The 12,372-nt window shown below is 23.5% G+C and overlaps 1 protein-coding gene across 1 annotated transcript in view; it reads right to left on the reverse strand.

The window, feature by feature from the left end:
- LOC129608903 (frizzled-4) overlaps nucleotides 1-12,372 on the reverse strand; it is a 57,517-nt gene that overhangs the window by 10,758 nt on the left and 34,387 nt on the right. The gene's annotated exons all lie outside the window — the stretch shown is intronic.

Below are 12,372 nucleotides of genomic sequence, written 5' to 3' on the forward strand. Positions count from 1 at the left end.
ATTGCTGAAATAACCGCATCATATCAAAAGAACATAAAGAATACGAAAATGGAATTTTTAAATATCGGTAAAAAGTGCATAAATTAGAAAACAAGTAAAGTGCAAATCCATTAAAATCTGATGGTACATTTTCATACCCTGCATCGAGAATTTCAGAAAACCGTATTGGACGGTTCTGTAGAAAAGAAACAAAGAAAAAAGGACGGACCGTATTGTAATTGGACTAATTCGGATAACGGTTTCGGATAACTGCTATGCAACTCAAAAAAAATTTTTTGAATATTTCTAAAACTAGTAAAAATATTTATACGAAATTTTAAAAACATGTGTCTAATTACATTTTACATAATAAATTTCGAAAAATTTTAATGGAATGTTTGTATTGGTTCAGGTAGCTGCCATACGATTTCAAAAGTTAATTTTAAATATTCGGAAAAATAACAAAGCTAGATTTACGAAACTTGGCAGTTGTGTGCCCAATAATAAGTCAAATATGTCCGTGAAGCTTTTATGGCTATACAATAATGAAAGCTAATTCTAAATATTTCAAAAATTTTTTATATTGTCATTATTTTCAGCTCATTATTAAAATGTAAGAAATCAATCCAAAAATTTTTCCACTTCACTGTGTACATATTTAAAATATTTGAAAGTTTGTATAATACACATTTAAGATCATAAGTAAAACTGGTACACAAATAATTATTACCAAATATACAATATGTTATTATGTCGGTAAGTATATTTATGTATATATACATGGATATGTATGTAAAAAAAGCTGTTTGTTGGTTAAATTTGTTTACTCAGAAAATAATGATTTTTGTTTTCTCAAATATACAAATAAATTTTAGTGTAGTAAAACATAAAGTTGCTCATAAACAACAACGAGGTAAAATAAAAAAAAAAACAACACTTTTTTCCTTCCTTTTATGTTTATAGATCTATACAATATGTATGTATGTATTTGTATTATGTTTGTATATAAATATTTTAAATTCAGTACAGCTATTAAAGTTTTCAAAAAACAAAACTCTCGAAAAAATATTAAATGTTGTAATTGATTGAAAAAATTTTGAATAACTTATTAAAATTTGAAAAATTTTGTAACTTATAACTTCCAATAGATTTTTAGCATAAAACTATTTTCAACATAACTCTATTTTTTCAATTAAATAAAATCTACAGACGTTTACTGATTAAATTTCGTTCAAACTTCAATTAGAACAAGTGAAAGCCTATATAAATTTTTAATATGCACATTTATTGCTAAAAAAGATTAGATCACATCTAGATTTAGGCAAATGGAAACTATTTTATAATATTCTTTCGAATGCTAACGTTTTTTAACGTTGATTTAGACAAATTTGGAATTCCTTTAATACTTATTAGTAGTAATATCCAGAAATACCACAAAATACCACAAATCATTTGAATAATATTAAAGTTACATTCAAAATTAATCATTTTTAAATCTAGTTTTGATTCTACAAGAGTACACATGAACTTAATCATTATAACAAAAGCCACAAACATTTTTATATTGCTACTGATGACTGTATTTAAAAACCACATTTGAATAAAAATTATATAGAAAACTTAAATTTTATGAGTTTGTGGTATAAATACAATGTAGCAATTGTTTCTTTTTCTTTGAAATTTCATAAAATTTTAGGATTGCCCCAAAATAATAATTTAATATAATTACAATGTTGAAAAGCAACCTGATAAAAAAAATCACTAATTGAGTATTCACTGCTCAAAATTCATTTTATTACACTAAATTTTTGTTTCTGTACTTCAAATACCACCATAAAAACGCGTACATCTAACAAAATCATAATATTTTGGTTTAAATGGTAATTATTTGCATATCTAAATGCTTTCATATTCCTCGCATATACTTACATGTACAAATATTCAAGAATTATGAGTATAGAATTTTAAATATTTTAAAATCATTAAAATACAAAAAAAAAAGAAAATTAAAATTATTTATTATTTTTCTACAGTCGAAACGATTGAATTTTGATTACGATCTTATTGATTTAAAAAGAAAAAAATTTCGTTGACAACTTGATTGAATTTTTATTTTTTTGTTCACCCCTTTTTTCTTTTTCTTCTTTTTTTTTTTGACAAATACAAATTAAGATACAAGTGATAAAAAAAAAAAGAAATTAAAAATTTTAAACTCGTAATTGAAATTTAATCTGAATTATTTTTGATTTATCGTATTTAATTCATTAAAAAAATTTTAATCACTTAAAATAAAAAAAAAATCAAATTCCAATTATTTTATTTTATTTTTTTAATTATGGTATTATAACTTTTGTATTCAGTTTGTAATTATAGTTTATGTGTTCTTTAAAGAACTAAAATCAATTTATGTCTTATTTGCTGTAACGTAGTCGTGCTTCGTGGCACACAAAATTAAGTATTACTTTTCCAACAAATCAAACTTCATTAATGTATAATGTAATCATAATAACCATTTACTGCCGCAAAATTTAAATTTAATTGTCATGTCAATAAACTGTCAAGTGAAGGTTAATAATTTTATATTTTAATTTTGAATTAATGTCTCAAAATTATGTTTCAACATTGGAAGTTAATATCGTTTCCGTGATTTTGAATTCTTGTTTTGATATTATAAACAAAAGTAATGATAGAACAAAAATATAATTAATTCAAACGAATTTTATGTATATGTAATGTAAAACCAACGCGAGAATAATATCCAATATTTTGCTGACACCATTTAATAACCAATAATATCGAAAAAAGGTTAATATAACCCCACATTTTGGGTATTATTTATCGATCATTTGGTATTATTTATGGAATCGTGTACCCTCAATAAAAGTATCAATAGAATAAAGGATAAAATTCTAGTTTCAGTGTACGAGATTATAAGATTATAAGCAATAAAAAAACTCAGAGAGAAATTGGCGAAAATATCGTAAAAAATATGCAGAATGAAATTTTCTTCAAAAAACTGGATTTTAAAAAATAACAATGATAAATTTATATTCAGAAATGCTGTGCTAAACAAGACCAAAACTAGTATATACATATGGGCTTAAAAACATGAATGGGACTGGATTTAATAATGTAAAACTCAGGACGAGCTAACATATATCAGATACCACAGCACCTTTAAAGAAATTTTTTTTGCAATAAATTAATAAAATATGTAAAACATTTGACTTACAGGGAACAACTTGTATTATTGCGATATTATAAAAATGTAGTTGGATACAAATCGTGTTGAGAAATGCAATCTATTGTAAACAAGATACTTCAACTTATTCTAATTTTAACTTATTATATATATTCAAAATTATATATATGTGATTTCAATTCTCTTTCATAATTTTACTATTTAGTCTATAGTAATTTTATGTTGCCAAACCTTTTAACATATTTCCAAAATATTATGTTGAAAATATAAAAAAAAATTTTTGAAATTTTTCCCATATATGTACATATGCATAAACCATACTATTTAGATTTGCGGTTCAAAATTTAAATTAAATTTAATGAACAATATTCAATACATATATATGTACAAAATATCTCAATTCTACTACTTAAGAAATTTCAAAAGTTCATCCGAATACAATTTTCCATTTGTGATCTTATATAATATCATAATACATATTATGTACAAAATATATTAATGAATAAATTGTATAGATGGCGTATAAAGCATATTTTGAGCAAAACCACTTCTGCAACAAGAAACATTACTCTAATTAAAATATTCAACAATTAGTTTCCGAAATGTGGTTAGGCAATGTTAAATAGATTACTTTTTATGCAACATTTTATTCTGCAAAAAGGAAATTTCAAAGTATGTTTGTATGTGTGTATAAACATTCCATATTATGATTTTGATTAATCATTTTAACATCGGATGATTATTGCTGTTATTAGCATGATGAAAGGATATTGCAATATTTTATATAACATATTCGTATTATGTAAATTACTTAAACGTTATAGCTTACTAATAAATTTTAAATATTAAAAGGAAGAAGAGTCTATACGTTTATCGTAAATGTTTTTTAATACTCTAAAAATATAATCTATATGAATAAGAAATATATTAAAAATTTTTATAGTAAATCAAAATCCAAATTGAAATGATCACGAAGTGTTCAATTTATTCTCGTCACACAATAAAAAAAATAAAAATAGTAAATAAGAAAAAAAAAATTTTTTCTATATATTTAAAAGGCGACTTTAAAATTCATTTCATTTTAGATAAAAATATTTAATATGGGTTTAACATCATAATTTTTTTTTTCTCTATTTAAAAAGAAAAAGTTTATTAACCATTTTTAGAATCATTCATTTAAGACAGTAAGAAATTATGTAAAAGCACGTGCTTCTATGTAAGTATCTACTTATATAAGTGTAGGTATAAATGAAGTGTTTGAAAATCTTGATTTTGATTTTGCGATAACTCGTGAAACGAATATAAAATCGCATTGCTTATTATTAGATTTAAACAATAATAATAATAAGTTTAATTTAAAAAAAAATCAAATCTATAAAAGTACAGCCATATATAGTCTTAATCCCAATAGAAAAACTATGCATATAAGATTTTCGAAGATAATACGAAAAAATATATTAAACTAGAGCTGTTATTGTTATTATTACAAGGTTGAACTACTTATACTGTAACAGGTTGATATGATTTTTCTGTTAAGGAATTCCGACATAGAATTTATTTTCAATAAGGCTTCATTTTCATTTTAATTTAGTTAAGAAAGTCATATTTATTTATTTTTAAAAAATGTTTGCAAAATTTTAATATAATAATAAAAGAACAAGAATGCATTGAAAGAATAAGATATCAAATAATAATATGCAGAAGTCTTAATTCATACTCCTGATTATCATAGTTTGTAGTGAAAGATAACACTATATTGACTTTTATAATATAACACTTATTTTTCTTTTCAAAAATTTAAATTTTTCGATTTTCGAATCGTGCGTCAGTTGATAGACTACGTATATTTGAATCGGATTCAGCTAATCTAATATTATTCAAGCTTTCACTATATTTATTTAAAAATTTTTTTATTTTCGGAATAGAACGTAATTTTCTACAAATAACATTCGAAATTTTTCTGTTTTAATTTTTCAAATATTATAGAAAATAATGAAAATGAAAATCTTCATGTTGACTGGAAAGAAAATTTTATAATATTTTAAAGAAGAGCTCTACTATATTTTCATCCGAATAAATCACATGTACAAGTATAACTACAAAGCAATAGCAGATTATTTTTTCTAACATAATATTTTATTTTATAAAATTTATGACCTTTAAGAAAAAAAATTTGTACTTGTACAATTGCCTATGTACATATATACATATGTATGTAAATAATTAGTTACCATATTTATTTTAACAATTTATAATGAAAGTTTCCGATGTACCATCATCCTCAACTTTTATCCTCAAAACATTAAAAATTTAATAAATGTTTTTGTTTTCGATTCATTACATATTTACATACGCTTATTACATAAAACTTTATGTTATTTTTTTTTGTTTTTGAATTCTTTTAAAAAATTTAAACAAATAAATTCACTTGATTAATTTTTAAAGGAAAGAAAAAAATAAATTAATTATTTCATTATAACATAGTGAAATGTGTACAAATTGATGATCGTAAATAAATATTTTTACTAAAAATGTAAACAATAATTGTAAAAAAAAATCTTGAATAATTTCTAAAATTAAATTTTTTTTTTCCGAAATTAAAAAACAAAAAAAAAATGTACTTATGATATTTGCTTTTGCTCTTGTATTCCAGTCATAAACAAAAACTCAAAGTGTATTAAGAATTTCGATTTCCTTTTACTTTGCGATTCGTTTACGACTGTGTAATTGTATTAATTTACCCCCCATCCCTAATTTTACAAATTCTATATAAAACATTCGAATTCCTAATTTTCTAAGTACAAGTGAAAGTAATTAAATGTTAAGAAAAATATTTTCAACTAGGCCGTTCGAGTTGAGCTTTTTCTTTTGAAAATTTATAAATTTGCGTTTTAAAAGTGCAGATAAAAATTCTTCTAATATTTAACTACCGCCACTATAAATATAATTTAAGATTAAATTTACAACTGAACATAATTGAGTGAAACTAAAATTTTTGATTACTTTTTAAGAATAAATTCAAAAGGAACGGAAGTGATATTAGAATTAATAAATATACTTATATTGAAGACCAGTTATGCACTTTATAGGCTTGAAATAAAGTTATTTCAATAAAAATTGTAAAAATTAAATAGGTAATTTTAAACCTTATCGATATAACAATATGTGCAATATACTGTATTTGTCTATTACAATTAAAAAATATTTTAAATAATAAAATTTCTGTGCTCGAAAATTTATAATAAGAAAGCAGTAAGAGCATGGTATTTTCGATAATTCAATTCTCGTTCGATAAATTAAAATTGCAAAATCTGCAAAATTAGCATATGTCCGAAAATATAGTTGTGATAGTTGCGCTTATTATTATTCTAAAGGAATTTTTAAGTATTTTTTTTATAACTACTGAAAAATATTATAAATTAAAAGAGAATAACTGAAAAATTGTGGATATTGGAAAATTACTCGAGTATGTTACAAATTTACAAAAGTATAAAGTATTCAGTTTTTGCAGGTTTGTAAATGGAAAGACTTTTAAAATTTGATTTAGAACTTTCAGTGCATGTTTGAATTATCGAAAATAAACTATGGTATGCTTATTTCGCCTCATCATTTATAATTGTATAAAAGTTAACTGACTAAAAAAGCTTATACTTAGAAGATCCAGTTACAACTACAATTAGTGCTTCTCATTTTTTGAAATTGGCAAAAAAGGAAAATCAATTAATTGGGCCAATAATAGCCCTATCTAAAAACTGCTCTCATTTCATTTTTTTTTTATTAGAATTTCAAGGAAAAGCATAAAAAATTTTATTGCTAGAGCAGGAAAACAAGCAGAAAAAGCGTAGTTTGGCGGTGAAAGAATTGTTTTTGGATTTTTTGTTTTTTGATTTATTTATTGTTTTTCCCTATAATTTTCTTTAACACTTACAAATAATTAAATGAAGAATTACGCTAAAATCTTCAATATTTGTTTTCCTGTTTTTTATTTAAACAAAATCTCATTTTTTTCTAAAATTTTTAGTTTTTCTTCAAAATAAATACTTGAACAATTTCTTTTGTTTTTTTTTTTGCTTTTTTTTAAAAGTTTTTATCCGACAAATTTTGGATTATTGTCGGATTAGATATTTATTAAAGAGGATCGGATTATAAAATAATTTAGAATTTCATAAAAACAAAAAAAAAATTAACAAAAATAAAAAAATTATAAAAAATTTGTGAAGAAAAGAAAAAGGGCGGCGGTAATTAACAAAGGGAATTAGGTAATAATCTATATTGCGAAATGTATGTATATATATTAGTGAATGTATGTGTACGTGTATGTATATAGAATATGTATAAGAGTAGATAAAATTTTAATGAAATTTTTCTAATGTGGTTTTAAAATTTTTTTGATTAAAAATTTATTTTTAAAACTAAAACAAATAGGAAAAAATTAAAAATTTTTTTTATTTAGATTAAAAATTATTCGTTTGACTGTCTTAGAATTGGAAATCTTTTAATTGAAAATTGAAGGTAATTGAATTTTAATTATGCCATACATAATTTATATAAAAAAATTTAAAACTAAAATTTTATAAAAATTATAGTTAAATAAATACTTTTAAAATTCATTTAAAATAAATAATTTTCAATTTATTTTAGTGGGTTCAAACTATGGTTGCATTCAAAGTTTAATTCAAGACAAACGAAGTTTCAAAAGTTTCAAATATCACTGGCAGTACTATAAGAATCAAATTCAAAGTTTATTGTTTGAATGGTGCGATACTGGTCAGAAATTATATTACGAGTAGCTTGGTGAAAGTGTTGCTATATATTTGTCAAAATGTGATTGGGACTTATTCAGTATTGTGTTGTGTATTCGATTTTTGGGACAAATTCAAATCAAAAATTCGGAATAAAATAAATCGGTATAATAATTAGCAAATTAAGAAGAGAAGGTTTAAAAAATTAAGAAATTTTTTTAAATTTTAAAACCTATATAAATAGTAAATAGGTTAGGGTAGGTTGTTTTAATGGAAACTTGGAATTTCTCTATTATACATCGATTAATCCATGTACGAGTACATGCCGTTAATATTTAGTTAATATGCATCGATACATTCCGAATCTTTGCATATTAGTACAAAAACTGCCGTTTTATTTTACAATTTATTCCTAACTCTCGCAATCAAATTTAATTTCGCAAATTCTTTCTACATAAAAAATTTTTGAACCACAGATCTTTACATTGTACTACATAGTACAGTTATATTTATTCAATTTTATTATAAAGTATTGCAATTAAATTATTTCAAAATAAAATAAAAAAGCACAGAAATACAAGAATTAATTCAATTTTTGCTTTTTCTATTTTAAAATTTACAATCAACTCAAAAAAAAAAAAACATTTTATTATTATTTACTTGCTATAGTTCCATATAAACATGTACATATCTAATATGCTCATAATTTACCTTAATTAAAGTTCTTTAATTAAGAATCAATTGAGTTCAAGAAAAAATACACGAAAATGCAAAAAAATAATAAAAAAGAAAGACATAATAATTTAATTTTTCATGTTTTACATTTAATTTTTTCCATAAAATAATTATTGCATATCTGTATATGTACATATATGTAGATATGTTCTATGTAAGTAAATATTTTGCAGGCGCTCGCAATAAAATATCTAAAATTAAATTTAAAGTCTACATAAGTAATTTGGCGACAATTTTTTTTTGAATATTTTTGTATATATGTACGCATTCTTTACTATGTGTTTATACAAAGAAATTAATATTTGCAGGGCGTTAGAGTCTGTACTCTTATAGTGAGGGGATCGAATGATATTAGACGAGCAAGAACTTTATATACTCATTTTGAAGCTCATAAAACTCTTCTTTACTTCTATAGTTGTCAATCAAAATTTAAAAATTAAACAGTCTTCAGAAATTCCAAACTTTGGTGCAACATAACTTGAGAAATAGGGCCCAAAAAGCAAAGTGTTAGTAAGCGTTTCTTGCTCGTCTAAAGTCATTCAATTTCCCTATTGCGAGAGTACATTTCAGTTTCGGACACCCTGAATTTATGTACATATGTATACATGATCTCATAGTCAAATACTCAAATATATAACAAAATTTCTACTCATTATATATATACCCTATAAAGTGCGGCATAAAAATATTATGTACGTATACATAATTAACGTATATATACCAACATTGAAGATGATTATAATTTTCTATCAAAATAATTGCATATGTTCAAGTTGTTTTCTCTTATACAAGCACTGTATTATGTAGATTATATTTATAATAGCATTTAAATAAATATTATACTGTATAAGTATATTTTTAATGTGTATATATGATGATGTTCATGATCAAATTATATTCAGATATTTTCTTTAAAATTTTGAATTTTTTTTTTTACTCTTAAAATACACTTACATATAGCAAGCTAGCAAGTAAGAGGAAATTGTGATGCAAATTCACTATGTTTAAAATAAATAAATGGACTTGATACAACCTACACATCACGGTTCGTGATCTTTTTATTTTGGTTTTGGAAAAGCAGAAATTTCATCTCTATAATATTCATTATATATTGGTTGTGCTTTGTCTTCAGCTGCTATATAAATACGAGTATATATGTATGTATAGTGATGAAAACGCTTCTGCTATTTTTGCTGTCAACAATAAAGTCAAAGTTACATTTCGTTTTGTATGGTTAGCACTGTCTTATTATGTAAAACTGGGGAATTTTTTTTTGTTTTCTTGCTTTGTTTTTTTTTAATGTTTTTACTTTAGGTGCAATCAATTCTTTTTAGCAATGGTTAGATAGGTACTTGTTATGGCTATTTACATGATTCCTTACATATATAAACTAGAGGTATATTTTTATTTATTTATATTGTATTCACATACACAAGTGAATATATAAAGCATATTTTTTTTTCTAAAGATTGTTTAAGGAAAAATGCAATTTTCTTTAAAGTTTTCATTGCATTTCATTCAATATTGTGTACAATAATTGTTATTATTGTTGCTCTTTTCTTATTTTAAGTTCACGTTATTATGTTTTTTGAAAAATAATTCGATGGTCGGATTGGAGCCGATGAAGGGTACATACAAAAATTTTACCATTTTTCAATTCACATTTTGGGTGATGGTTTTTTTGTTTTTTTTTTCCCCTCTCTTTTTTTTAGTTATGTTTTTTTTATTATGCTTTTGCCGATCTTGTTTTTTATGGATCATTATCCTTTTGCAAAAATTATTTGATATTCAGCTCGTTTGTTAGAGCCATTATCGTTGCCTTGTTTAAAAAATGACCAACAAGTAATATAATGCAGAAAAAAAAAGGAAAAAGAAAAACAAAAGAAAAAAAACAAAGGGAAATAATGAGAATAAAAATGTTGTTAATCGAGTGTTATAAAAACACACGAATAGATTCAAAAAAATACTTTGAACTTATGTGAGCATATTATGGGAATTGCGGGAAATTAAAAATTTTACATATTTATAGGATCATTTTCAAATTGAATTTTTACGCCATTCTTTATTATAAATTTATAATTAACCCTTTCCAGTCTAATGTCGAGTGTCATTCGACACTGATTTTGTTCCACTAGCTCCACTGTCGAGTGATACACGACATGGTGTAATACCTGTCAAATGTAAAAAATTTTATCGATACTACATAATAAAACTAGTTGTTATCGCACCGTTATATGTTCGCAACGTAAACAACTTATCTCTGTGCTTCATCTGTTAGCGTGGAGCAGGTGGAATAAAAACAACAACAGCCTTGCAGTGGAAGGGGTTACATTTTTTTGAGTCATATCAAAATTTTTTTTTCAAATATGTACTTGATTAGATTTGATATATTTAATGCAAATATGTTACAAAAAAATCTTCAAATATTGTCTGGTATAAAAGGGCAAAAAACGGGAACACAGATGAAACCGCATACATATAATCGATTGAATAGTGTTGGGAACAAAAGCAAATTTTGGCGTTCGAAACCCTGAACAGTTTTCAAGGTATTTTATTTAGGCTTGTGAATACTGAAAGAGATTTACAGTGATGTGTCAATGAGACTATTGTCATGGGGCGGTTGACCGTTTTATTAATCACTTTATCTATATATAACAGTAAATATTTCTAAAATCAAAAAAGTTATTAGTTCTTGATAATTTTAAATAAAAGCAGATTTATTTAGAGATTGGTTAGTCCGCTATAGATTTTTAAAATTACGATTAACGGTTTACAATGCAATTGGAAAAACGAAGTACAGAAAGTGTGTATTATACGGAATATGTTTGCTCTTTTTAAAAAATTTATTATTATTGTGATATATTCGGCGTCATGTTATATATAGAATCAAAAAAAGGTAAACATTTTTACTTCCGACCACAACTAAGTTACATTTCAAAACACCCTCTTCAAAAATTTATAACATACATAAATTTTTCTTTAACGTTAAAATGTACAAGAATCAAAAAGCCAAACCTTGCATATTAAAAAAAAAAAAACAATAAAAAACTTAACAGCAATCTATTCTTTTCTTTAACCATTATTATTTTATTTTTTTTTTGTTTTGGTTCTTATTATTTTGCAGCATAATCATTATTATTATTATTTTCATTATTATTATACGTTTTGTTCTTTTATTCTCTTTTAACAATAATAATAGTAAGTTTATAGTGTATAGGCTATGATCAAAACTGATGATTTCTTTCGATATACATAAAAGGAATATGAGAACTAACGAATAAATAATAATAATGTAATTTATTATAAATACATATATAAATATAATATTTATATATAGATATATACGTATATGATTACAAGTGAAGCTGTATATTTTTCTTTGACGCGTTTACATATATATATATATAGTTCAATAAAGTGAGAATCAACAAGTTACACCCATATAAGATATCCAGTTATAATTATCTGAAAAAAAGCGATTAAAAAAACCTAAACAAGATACGTTTTAAAAAAAAAAAATAATTTATATATATATATATGTATATAGGTATGAATACGTAAAATGAGATAAAAATATATAGAGAATAGGATATTGATATATTCAATACACGTATATGTATATGATTGAGTATATATTTATAAATATTTTTAAGTACTTATCAACTTTATCAATTTTAAATATATTAAACAAGATGCATCACTTATTTATAATAG

Source organism: Condylostylus longicornis, unplaced genomic scaffold, assembly GCF_029603195.1.
Source record: "Condylostylus longicornis isolate FDR11 unplaced genomic scaffold, ASM2960319v2 ptg000037l, whole genome shotgun sequence".
In the NCBI taxonomy this organism is placed as follows: domain Eukaryota; kingdom Metazoa; phylum Arthropoda; class Insecta; order Diptera; family Dolichopodidae; genus Condylostylus; species Condylostylus longicornis.